We start from the raw sequence: 11,341 nt of genomic DNA, 5'->3' as shown, positions 1-11,341 counted from the left end.
ACAAGGAAGCCTCAAGGCCAGGGAGGCATGAGCTAAATGCGACAGCTCTCCTGCCTGAGCCATGGCTCGCCAGGGCACTCTGGATGCTGTAGCAGCACCTTCTCCGGTAATGTGAACTCACAGAGCAGTTCTCTACCCTAGCATGCAAAACAGTACATTTAACAAAAAATGTTTTATAGCACCATCTTCACGATCTTAAGGTGAAATTCATAGTTAATATAATTTATATATAGCATTAAAATCAATATGATGTATTAACTATAGGATAAGTGAAAGGAAAATAACTTAATAGTCCATATTTCAATTATTTTTAAAAAACTATTCTAAAACTGATTTTTAGAGAGAGAAGAAGGGAGAGGGATAGAGAGATAGAAACATCAATGAGAGAGGAAGTCATCAATTGGCTGCCTCCTGCACGGCTCCCACTGGGGATCTAGCCTGCAACCCGGGCATGAGTTGGTGACCTCTTGGTTCCTGGGTCAATGCTCAACCGCTGAGCCACACCAGCCAAGCTGTATCTCAATATTTAAATGCTCGGGCGCAGCCACATTAACAGACTTATGAAGTATTCAGATGCTATTACCTAATTATAATGGATACATTTGAATTTAAGAGCAGTAAAAAAATGTTCAATTAAAAATTATGTGCCTAAAATTAAAAACAATGTACCTTTTGACATTTTTTTTTTTAAAAAAATATTTTAAACAAAAAGAAACAGTGGGAAGGGAAGACCTTCCTAAAGGACAGAACGATGAGTGGTACACCTCATTATCCACTTTGTGGCGAAGGAGAAGTGCTCTGGGTGGGAATACCTGTCTATGTAGCTACCTATCTCAGTTGAATGATAGCTCCCCCCGACAAAGGATAATGTCCCCAGAACCTGTGAGTAGGACCTTACTTGGAAATAGGGTCTTTGCCAATGTAATTCAAGTAAAGAGGTTGAGATGGGATCCCTTTTGACATTTAAAATAAGAGTTAAATTAGTATATCTGTATATATATATATATATATATATATATATATATATATATATATATATTACACTGTGAATGCGGAGCTACAAAAGCAGAGTGCTGATGACTCAGCACCACCGGCAGCATGATCATTACATGATTTTCCAAAATGGTAAACTACTGTTGAAAAATTCCAAACAAAAAAGGTAGTTTTACACCCTAATGGGAAAATTCAATGTGTGTTAAACTCATGGGGAAAAGACTTTTTGCATAATTAATCAGTGTCTGCTTCTAGGCTCAGAGTTATAAACAGGTGTTTCACTTACATGAAATTTTATTTTAATTTTTTAAAATAATTTTTTATTTTTCAATTATAGTTGACATACAATATTATATTAGTTTTAGGTTTATACCCCAGTGATTAGACATTATATAACTTACTAAGTGATCATCCAATAAATCTTGTACCCATCTAACACCATAAATACTTTTAATATTAATGACTATCTTCCCTATGCTGTACTTTACATCCTATGACTATTCTGTTACTGTACTTCTTAATCCCTTCACCTTTTCTACCCACCCCCCCAAACCCTCTCCTATCTAGCAACCATCAAAAGATTCTTTGTATCTATGAATCTGTTTCTGTTTTGCTTGTTCATTTATTTTTTTAATAGATTCAATTGTTGATAGATATATATTTATTGCCAATTTGTTGTTTTTTTTTTGTTTTGGGGGTTTTTTTTTGGTTAATCCTCAGTGGACGATATTTTTTCCATTGATTTTTAGAGAGAGTGGAAGGGAGAAGGGAAGCGGGAGAGGAGAGAGAGAGAGAGAGAGAAACATGGATGTGAGAGAGTCACATCAATTGGTTGCCTACTGGCATGTAGCCCAACTAGGGTGGGGAACCTGCAACAAAGATATGTGCCCTTGACCAGAATTGAACTCACGACCCTTTGGTTCATGGGCTCTAACCACTGAGCAATGTCAGTCAGGGCTTATTGTTCATATTTTTAATCATTTTCCTCCTCCTCCTCCTTCACCCCCCTCCTTCTCTCCCTTCTTCTTCTTCTTCTTCTTCTTCTTCTTCTTCTTCTTCTTCTTCTTCTTCTTCTTCTTCTTCTTCTTCTTCTTCAAGGAGACCCTTTAACATTTCATATAATACTGGTTTGATGATGATAAGCTCCTTTAGCTTCTTCTTATCTGGGAAGCTCTTTATTTGTCCTTCAGTTCTTTGCTGGCTAGAGTAATCTTGGTTGTAGGTCCTTGCTTTGCATCACTTGGAATATTTTTTTGCTAATCCCTTCTGGCCTGCAAAGTTTCTTTTGAGAAATCAGCTGACAGTCATGTGGGACTGTCACTGCTTTTAATATTCTCTTTTTGTCTTTAACCTTTTGCATTTTAATTGTGATGTGTCTTGGTGTGGGCCTCTTTGGGCTCATCTTGTTTGGGAGTCTCTGCTTCCTGGACTTGTATGTCTATTTTTTTTTCACCAGGTTAGGGAAGTTTTCTTTTTAAAAAAATAATTCTTCATTGTTGAAAGTATTACATATACCCCCCTCTTCCCCCATTGACCCCCTCCAGCCTGCCCCTGCCCCCCACCCCAGGCCTTCAGCACCCTATTGTCTGTGTCCATGGGCTAGGCATATATGCATACAAAGTGTTTGGTTGATTACTTCCCACCCACCCTCCCCCGCCTCCCCTACTCGGTTCCATGCTTCCTTGTCTCTGGATCCACTCTGTTCATCAGTTTATTTTGTTACTTAGATTCCACATATGAGTGAGATCATATGATACTTGTTTTTCTGTGACTGACTTATTTCACTTAGCATGATACTCTCCTGTTCCCTCCATGCTGTCTCAAAGGGTAAGAGATTCTTCTTTTTTACTGCTACATAATATTCCATGGATAAATGTACCACAGCTGGAGAGAACCTGGCTAGGACCTAGCTAGAGAACCTGGCTAGGCCCTGGCTAGAGAACCTGGCTAGGCTGCTGATCAACTGAACGCTGCTTCCGTGTCCTTCATTCTTCGCCGACTCCATCCACACCTTTGGGAACCCCTGGACCTGCTGGGGCTGGACCCCAACAGGAAATAATTGCAAATTTACATGCAGCATCTATAATAATAAAAGGGTAATATTCTAATTAGACCAGAGATCCTTCTGGACAAAGCTGGGGCTGGAGGGAAGCCCGGGTCCCAGGTGCCAGAGGGAAGCTGGTGCCGGCAGCCGGGGGAAGGAAGGCCTACTCTTGCACAAATTTTCGTGCATCAGGCCTCTAATTAAGAAATAACAGAGAAATTATGTATAACCTTCACCCAATTTCCCCCAAAGGTAACATTTTGCATTACTTTTGTTAAATATTACAATCAGGAAATTAACAATGATATAGGCCATTGACTTTATTCATATTTCACCATCCTACTTGAGCTTGAGAGAGAGAGCAAGAGAGAGAGAGAGAGAGAGAGACAGAGAGAGAGACAGAGAGAGAGAGAGAGAGAGAGAGAGAGAGAGAGAGAGAGAGACAGAGAGAGTTATATTTAGTCCATGCAATTTTATCACATGTTGAGGGTTGGTGTGACAAACACCAGAGTTCCAACATAAGAAGCTTTGATGCTACACTTTTACAGTCACAGTAACCACCCAGCCTCCCCTTTCCACTAACCCCTCACAGCCATCAATAAGTTCTCCATGTCTATAATTTTTTTATTTCACGAATTCTATGTGAGCCTGGCCAGTGTGACTCAGTGGTTGAGCACTGACCCATAAACCAAGAGGTCACAGTTTGATTCCCAGTCAAGGCACAGGCCCGGGTTGTGGGTTCAGTCCCCAGTAGGGGGCATGCAGGAGGCAGCCAATAGATGATTCTCTTATCATTGATGTTTCTATCTTCTCTTCTGCTCCTTTCTCTTGCTGAAATCAATAAAAACATATTTAAAAAAGAAAAAAAAATGTACCACAGCTTTTTATCCACTCATTAACTGATGGACACAGGGAAGTTTCCTGTTATAATTTTTTCAAGTAGGTTTTCCATTTCTTGCTCTCTCTCTCTCTTCTCCTCCTGCCACCCCCATGATGGAAATGTCGGTATGCTTGAAATTGTCCCAGAGGCTCCTTACACTATCCTTATATTTTTGGATTCTTTTTTCTTTTTGCTGTTTTGATTGGGTGCTTCCTTATATTCCAAACCACTGTGTTGATTTTCAGCTTTATCTACTCTACCATTGATTCCCTGTAAATTATTCTTCATTTCAGTTAGTGTATGCTTCAGTTCTGACTAGTTCTTTGTTATGGTTTCCATGTTCTTTTTAATGCTGTTGAAGTTCTCTTTAAGTCCATCTACTCTTCTCCTGAGTTCATTGAGCATCCTTATAACCAGTGTTTTGAACTCTGTGTCTAGTAGATTGCTTCTCTGTGTTTTGTTTAATTCTTTTTCTGGAGTTTTGTTTTCTTCTTTCATTTGGGCCATGCTTCTTTGTCTCCTCGTTTTGGCAGCTTCCCCATGTTTCTATACATTAGGTAGAGCCTCTATGTCTCTTGGGCTTGGTAGAGTGGCCGAATGTATGTGTTCTATAGGGTCTTGTGGAACAGCCTTCCCAGTCATCCAAGCTGGGCACTCCAGGTGTGCCCCCCACCCTATGTGGGCTGTGTACACCCACACCTGCCTTGTTGTGTTGAGCCTTGCTTGCTGTTGGCATGCCAGTGAGAGGGATTTACACCCAGGCTGATCAGCTGTGGGGACAAGCTGTGACCGCCATGAAGGATCAGCTGTGCAGGGGCTCATCCCACAGAGCAGCACTCACTTTAGTGGGGCTCTGGTGTCCACTGAGTATGCCTCTTGAGTGTGTCGCTTGTGGAGGTGGTTGGATGGTGCTTCAATGTGGTCTGAAGCTGTCCACCATGTGCGCTGGCTCTGGGGCCTGCTGGGAGGTGCAGGCCATGGTCAGCCACTACCTGTGTTCTGCCTGGGGCCACCCAACCTGAGCTACAAAGTCATCTGCAGATGCCTGCTACTTGTACTGGGTTTGGAGATGCCCAGGAGAGGCCAAGCTCTAAACTAAGGTTGGCTGCCTCTACTGCCAAGTCTTGGGCCACTTAGTGAGAGGTATGGTGCACACTGAGACCAAGTATTACTTGTTTGAGAAATTTTGGAAAAGTCTGAAGCATGAACCAAGACTGGTCATTCCTATGGGAAAGCCACTGGAAACAGCTTGGGTGAGCCCACAGGTTGGTTGGGTGGGATTTCAGGGAATCACCGGGGCAGGGCAAATAGTGTTAACTCTGCAGGCTCTGTGGGGGGGAAGTCTCAACATGGAACAATGGTCTCTGCTAGCACTTCTGTCTGGCAGAAAGCTGCCTCCCCCCAGCTCTCAACCTGATGCCAGACACTTAAGTTCCTCCCCATATGTCCCTTGCTCCTTTGCTGCCCTACTGCTAGGACTCAGAGGAAGTGAGTCCAAGTAAGTCTGTGTATGAATCCTTTAAGAAAAATTCCTGGGACTCTGCAGCCTCTGCATCGCTCAACTCAATTCCCACTTTTTTTTTTTTTTTTTAATAGCCAGCAGTTATGGGGACTTCTCTTCCTGGCAACTGGAATCCTGGGCTGGGGGCCTGGTATAGGGCTGGGACCCTCTCACTCCTCAGGAGGGACATCTGCAGTTATATTCCTCCTGATTTTTATCCAACTCACGTGAGTGTGGGACCAGTCAGTTTTGCATCTCCACCCCTCCTACCAGTCTTATGGTGGCTTCTTCTATATATCTTTAGTTACAGGACTTATGTTCAGCTAGATTTCAGGTGGTTCTGAATGATAGTTGTTCTGTAGTTTAGTTGTATTTTTAATATGGTTCTACATGACTTTTTAAAGTTGAGTAAAGTACAGGGCAGTTCATCATGAAGGGGAACTGTCCTGCATACTGCAGATGTCTCTAATCTGTGGTCCCTGTCCACTAATGCCAGTAGCATCTCCAATCATTGTAACAGCAAAGCACCCTCCCAAATTGCCAAAAAGTTCCCATGGATAACCATGGACATAACAGTTCTGAAGGTGCTTCCTTCCTTCATTTCCTTTCCTTTTCCTCCTTTTGTTTTTCCCTATGATTCCAAGAAGTGGGAGCAGGAACAGGGAAAGAAGAACTATATCTATCTTACTGTGCAGAATGGTTAAGGAAGGACCAGATGAGTCAATTGCCAGGGGACCCATGGGCAAAGGTCTCAAAGATTTTCCCAAGAAGTCATCATCAGCAAGGAAAGAAAAACTTCCTTCTTACTTCTATAGTGATTGCACTTCACACAACTCTTCCCAGCATGTCATTTTATTCGAATCTACACACTAACTCTGCATGGTAGGTAGGGCAGGGTTATAAACAACATTTAAGAGATTAAGAAACTGAGGAACAGACAGCTTAAGTGACTCATTGACCCAAGATTATCCACTATTTCAGCCTGTGTTTGTTTCCTTGCCAGCCCTTCCATGACATATAATGATGTTGTTTGTTCTGTGGTGACTTAATGGACTGAAAGCTCCCAGTAGCAGGAGCCCACTGCCTCTCCAGGTCACCCATCGTCACGAGCACTAGCATGGTTATTTAAAGCGAATGGGGTTTAAATAAATATTTTTAAATAAATGAGTTAGTAGCTAACTTGCTTCCAATCTTTTATCATCTTCACAGGATTCTCCTCTTAAAGTAGGATCTCATTATGCCACCTTCCTTGCAAAAGTCTGCAGTGGTTCACCACCATCTACAAGACAATGTTGAGCTCCTTAGCTTGGCATTCAATATCTGGCTTCAACTTATATTCCCTTCCACACCCATCCATGCCATCCACACTCTAAACCACCTGAACTACTTGCCTTTATCAGCTAGCATTTATTGAACACTTATGTAAGCCAAGTACTGTGCAAATAATGTATGTTATTCCATTCAATCTTCACAAGGACTCTATGAGATAGGTAACATTATTATCCCCATTTTTGTGTGGAAGAGAAAACTGAGGCTTGAATAACTCACCAGCAGTTCTTAAATGGACATCCAAGACTCGGCCTCCCACCTGTCTACCACCCAAGCCTATACTCTTAACACCCACACTAAGTGAAACTTACGCTTTGCTATCTTGACGGGGCCTGCTTCAGGCTCTTCTCATCCTTGCAGTCCCCTATCTAGTGGCCCTTTCTCCATGAGTCTTCCCATCCATCCACTCCAGTGAGTCACTTTTCCCTCTGTAACCTCTTGTATTCTGACTTAAAGCAGCATCAGCTGGGCAGCTGATTGTCCTCCATTCAGGACTGTGAGCTCTTTCTAGGAAAGGACTGTGATATATTCATTCGTAGAGTCAGCATCCAAGTCCTAACACACAGTTGGCATTAACTCTTTCTTGAACATCTAGGGTTGAAATCCAGTGATAAAATCATTATTATTAAGGAAGTAACCACAAGGGGGCAGTAGCAAAGGGACTGAAGATGGATTGCCCTGACTTCCTTCTGGGAGATGGCTGTTCTACATGAGGTTCTGTGTCAGAGGCACTCAGGGACAAAGGAATCAGGGTATAAAATAATTAAAATGTACTTAGTCAAAAATAGTAAATAACAACATGAAGTGTGGAGGAAAATTGAAGAAAATTAGAAAAATAAAAAGTTTTGGAAGATTTCACTTTTGAGATTTCTAAAAAAGTTGGAAAACAAATTTATTTACATCTTTTGTTTCCAGAATATAATTTTATTAACAAACCAAAAAACATGCAACATTATATTAAGGAAAACATATACTTAGATCTGTAAAGACAACTAAAAATATAGTTGGTCTTTTCTATTACAATCCTCCAAATTTTGCCACCTTTCTCCCTCTACCTTCCAAATCATTATCTAAAGATTTTAAATGTTTTAAATCAATAATTATGGGTTATTTGCTTTTCATTTCTGTGTTGTTTTGCTAGGTTTTCCCAACTGGAAATGGATAGAAGACCACACAAATTTTGAAGAGTGTTATTTTCCAAGCACTGCTGGAGATCAGAGGACACCTACAGCTAACCCTGCAGAAGGGTGGGTTAGAACTGGATGGAGAAGAATGGAGAAGGCCCCCCTATATTGTTGAGCCATAAGTGCCAGAATTCATTCATATTGAGGTTCAGAAAATAAGAGAGTTTTGAGAAGTGGGTTCTTAGGGGGAGCCTTCTTAGAGGACTTTTAAGGAGGGCCTAGAGTGCCTTAACATGTCAAGAGAGAGATTTGGGTGGAATCCCGCAGAAGGCTGGCTATGTGTTCCCAAAGCTGAGGGCCGTGATGGGCGGCTGTGCTAATTCCTTCCTGGACAGTCTCCAAAGCAGGAGAGAGCAGGGGTCATTGCCGCTTCCGTGATAAGAGTGAAGGGCAGGCTGCTGCTGCTCTGGGGTCAGTCTTCACTCCTGGAATTTGTAGGGAAACATGCAGACTTAGTACAGGGCCACGCAGGTAAGAACTTACTGTCCTTCCTGGCTTCCCTTCTTTCCCCAAAGGGTTAGAAACAACAGCTAACAAGTCAAGAAGGAGGTGATGAAGGAAAAGGGGAGATTGAGCATGCCCTCCCTCCCCATCTGTAGCAGGCCCAGGGGAAAGCAGTCTTACCTTTGAATGAAGACCAAAGTGCAGATTACTTCGTATTACCTGACATTATAATTTCTGGACTGTGGCTCTGTTTTGCAACTTTAAATGTCCAAATGCCTTTGTATTAACTTAGAGTGGCCAGAAACGTCTTGGGAGTGGCTGGGTTTTCCTCCAGGGACACTAGCTCCATGGAGCCAATTGAAGGTGGGCAGGGAGAGTAAAAAAGAAAATCTCTTTGCAGTAGCATCTCATAAGCTGTGCTTGTCCTATATAGTTTGTTTTACGTATGCAAAGCTGAAGGGAGATACAATAGAATCTAACATCAGTAGTCTCTGGGTGGTGAGATTATGAGTGATGAGATGATTTGTTAAATTTCCTGGAGTTTCTAAATTTTCTACCATGAACATATTTTAATTTTATAATCTTTAAAAAATGAAAATAAACAGTGTTCTTTGGAAAAGGAGAGAAGAAATTAAGGTGATGTAGGTAAGAATAATTTATTGCTAAAGTTCTGTAGAACAGTCCTGCATGGCCATGGTGGGGGTGGGGTGGAGGCTGGAGATGAAACCATGATCCAGGTGTAAGGCGCTGAAAGACAATGGCAAGAAAGAAGAGTAAGTGCCTGCTGAGTGCCTTCCGATTATTCCCCTTGGATACTAGTCACCTTCCCTTTGCTACTCCTTTGACCCAGAAACTCTTATCTGACACCCAGGTCTATGGTTCCTCAGTGCCCATCTGCCAACTCTCTGCTCTGGACAATTCTTGATAGTCCACCGGGACTTCCTGGGGATCAAGATGTGCATGTGAGCCCCTATGTTCATAGCAGCACAATTCACCATAGCTAAGATTTGCAAACAGCCTAAGTGCCCATCAGCAGATGAATGGATTAGAAAACTGTGGTACATCTACACGATGGAATACTATGCTGCGGTAAAAAAAAAAAAAAAAAAAAAAAAAGGAACTCTTGCCTTTTGCAACAGCATGGATGGAACTGGAGAGCATTATGCTAAGTGAAATAAGCCAGTCAGAGAAAGATAAATACCACACGATCTCACTCATTTGTGGATTATAGAGAACAACATAGACTGATGAAAAGGGACAGATCCAAAGACAGAGAAACAGCGATCAGGCTATCAATCCCCAGAAGGAAAGCAGGGGAGGGCGGGGGTAAGGGGAAGAGATCAACCGAAGGACTTGTATACATGTATATAAGCCAAACCAATGGACATGGACAACAGGGGGATGGGAGCATGAGTGTGCAGGGCGGGGGGGGGGGGAGGTTGGGGGTTAATTGGGGGGGATGAGGACACATTTGTAATACCTTAACTAATAATAATAAAAAAATGTGCATGTGAGGGTGAGAATGGCATCTGAAGCTTCTCTCCCAGCTTTTACTTCCTCATTGGTCTTCAGTAGGGTTAATTTAAGAATTTCAGGACAAATAAGAGGGTGCATTACTTTGGAGCAGAAATTCCTCAACCTTGGCATTATTGCTCTGTGGGACTGAGTCACTCTTTGTGGCAGGAGGCTGTTCTGTGCATTGTAGGATGTTTAGCAGCCTCCCTGGCTGCTGCTCATCAGATGGCAGTAGTACACACTCCCCACTCCCAGTTCTAACAATCAAAACTGTCTTCAGCTAGTGCTAAGTGCCTCCTACATGTCAAAATCATCTCTTATTGAGAACTATTACCTTGGAGGTAACTACCTGTTTCACCCACTCAAAAAAATAAGGCCCTGAAATTAGAACTATATGTAATTATAGGAGACCCTTGGGAGTCTGGTAAATGGGTGACTGATGATTTCCCTCCTGAAATGTTAGAATGACATAGGGTCTGAGGTCAGGCTTCTCCAGATAGAAGTGGGACACTTTTAGGATGGAACGTTTATGTCCTCCCAAAATTCATGTTATATTTGGAGATAGAGCCTTTAAGGAGGTGATTAAGATTAAATGAGCCTGGCCAGCATGGCTCAGTGGTTGAGCATCGATCTATGAACCAGGAGGTCATGGTTCAATTCCTGGTCAGGGCACATGCCTGGATTGTAGGTTCAATCCCTAGTGTGGGGCGTGCATGAGGCAGCCGATCAGTGATTCTCCCTCATCATTGATGTTTCTATCTCTCTCTCCCTCTCCCTTCCTCTCTGAAATCAATAAAAACATATTTTAAAAAAGATTAAATGAGGTCACAAAGGGCAGGAATTTAATCCTATAGGACTTGTGTCCTTATAATGAGTGGAGAGACACCAGAGAGCTCTATCTGTCCACACTCACACACAGAGGAAAGGCCATGTGAGGACACAATGAGAAGACGGCTATCTACAAGTCAGGAAGAGAGGCCTCACCAGAAACTGACCCTACTGGGCCTGGATCTTGGGCTTTCAGAACTGTGAGGAAGTAATAGTGTTTAAGCCCCCAGCCTATGGCATCTGTGGCTGAGACAATGAAATAAGCACTCTGTGCATTCTCTAAGAGCAAGGGACTGTGGTCCCTTGGAACTATGAGTAGCCTTGCCTCATGGGGACATATTATGACCCATTGGATGGAGAGTATCCCACCAAAACCAGATGGGAGGGCTCTTGTGCTACCAATAAAAATAAGTAATAATTAGCCATTGATATTTATAATCAGCACTGTGACCAGACAGTTAAGTGACTCTTCAGCCTCCCAAATGGCCACAGTCAACAGCCTCTCTTCTCTCTTGCAGGGCAACTCCAGGAGGAATGCTTGGAAATGGAATATTTTGATTGGCTAATTAAACACACACACACACACACACACACACACACACACACACACACACACACACACT

This window comes from Myotis daubentonii, chromosome 2, assembly GCF_963259705.1.
Source record: "Myotis daubentonii chromosome 2, mMyoDau2.1, whole genome shotgun sequence".
Lineage (NCBI taxonomy): Eukaryota > Metazoa > Chordata > Mammalia > Chiroptera > Vespertilionidae > Myotis > Myotis daubentonii.
Note: the sequence above shows the minus strand (reverse complement) of the source record.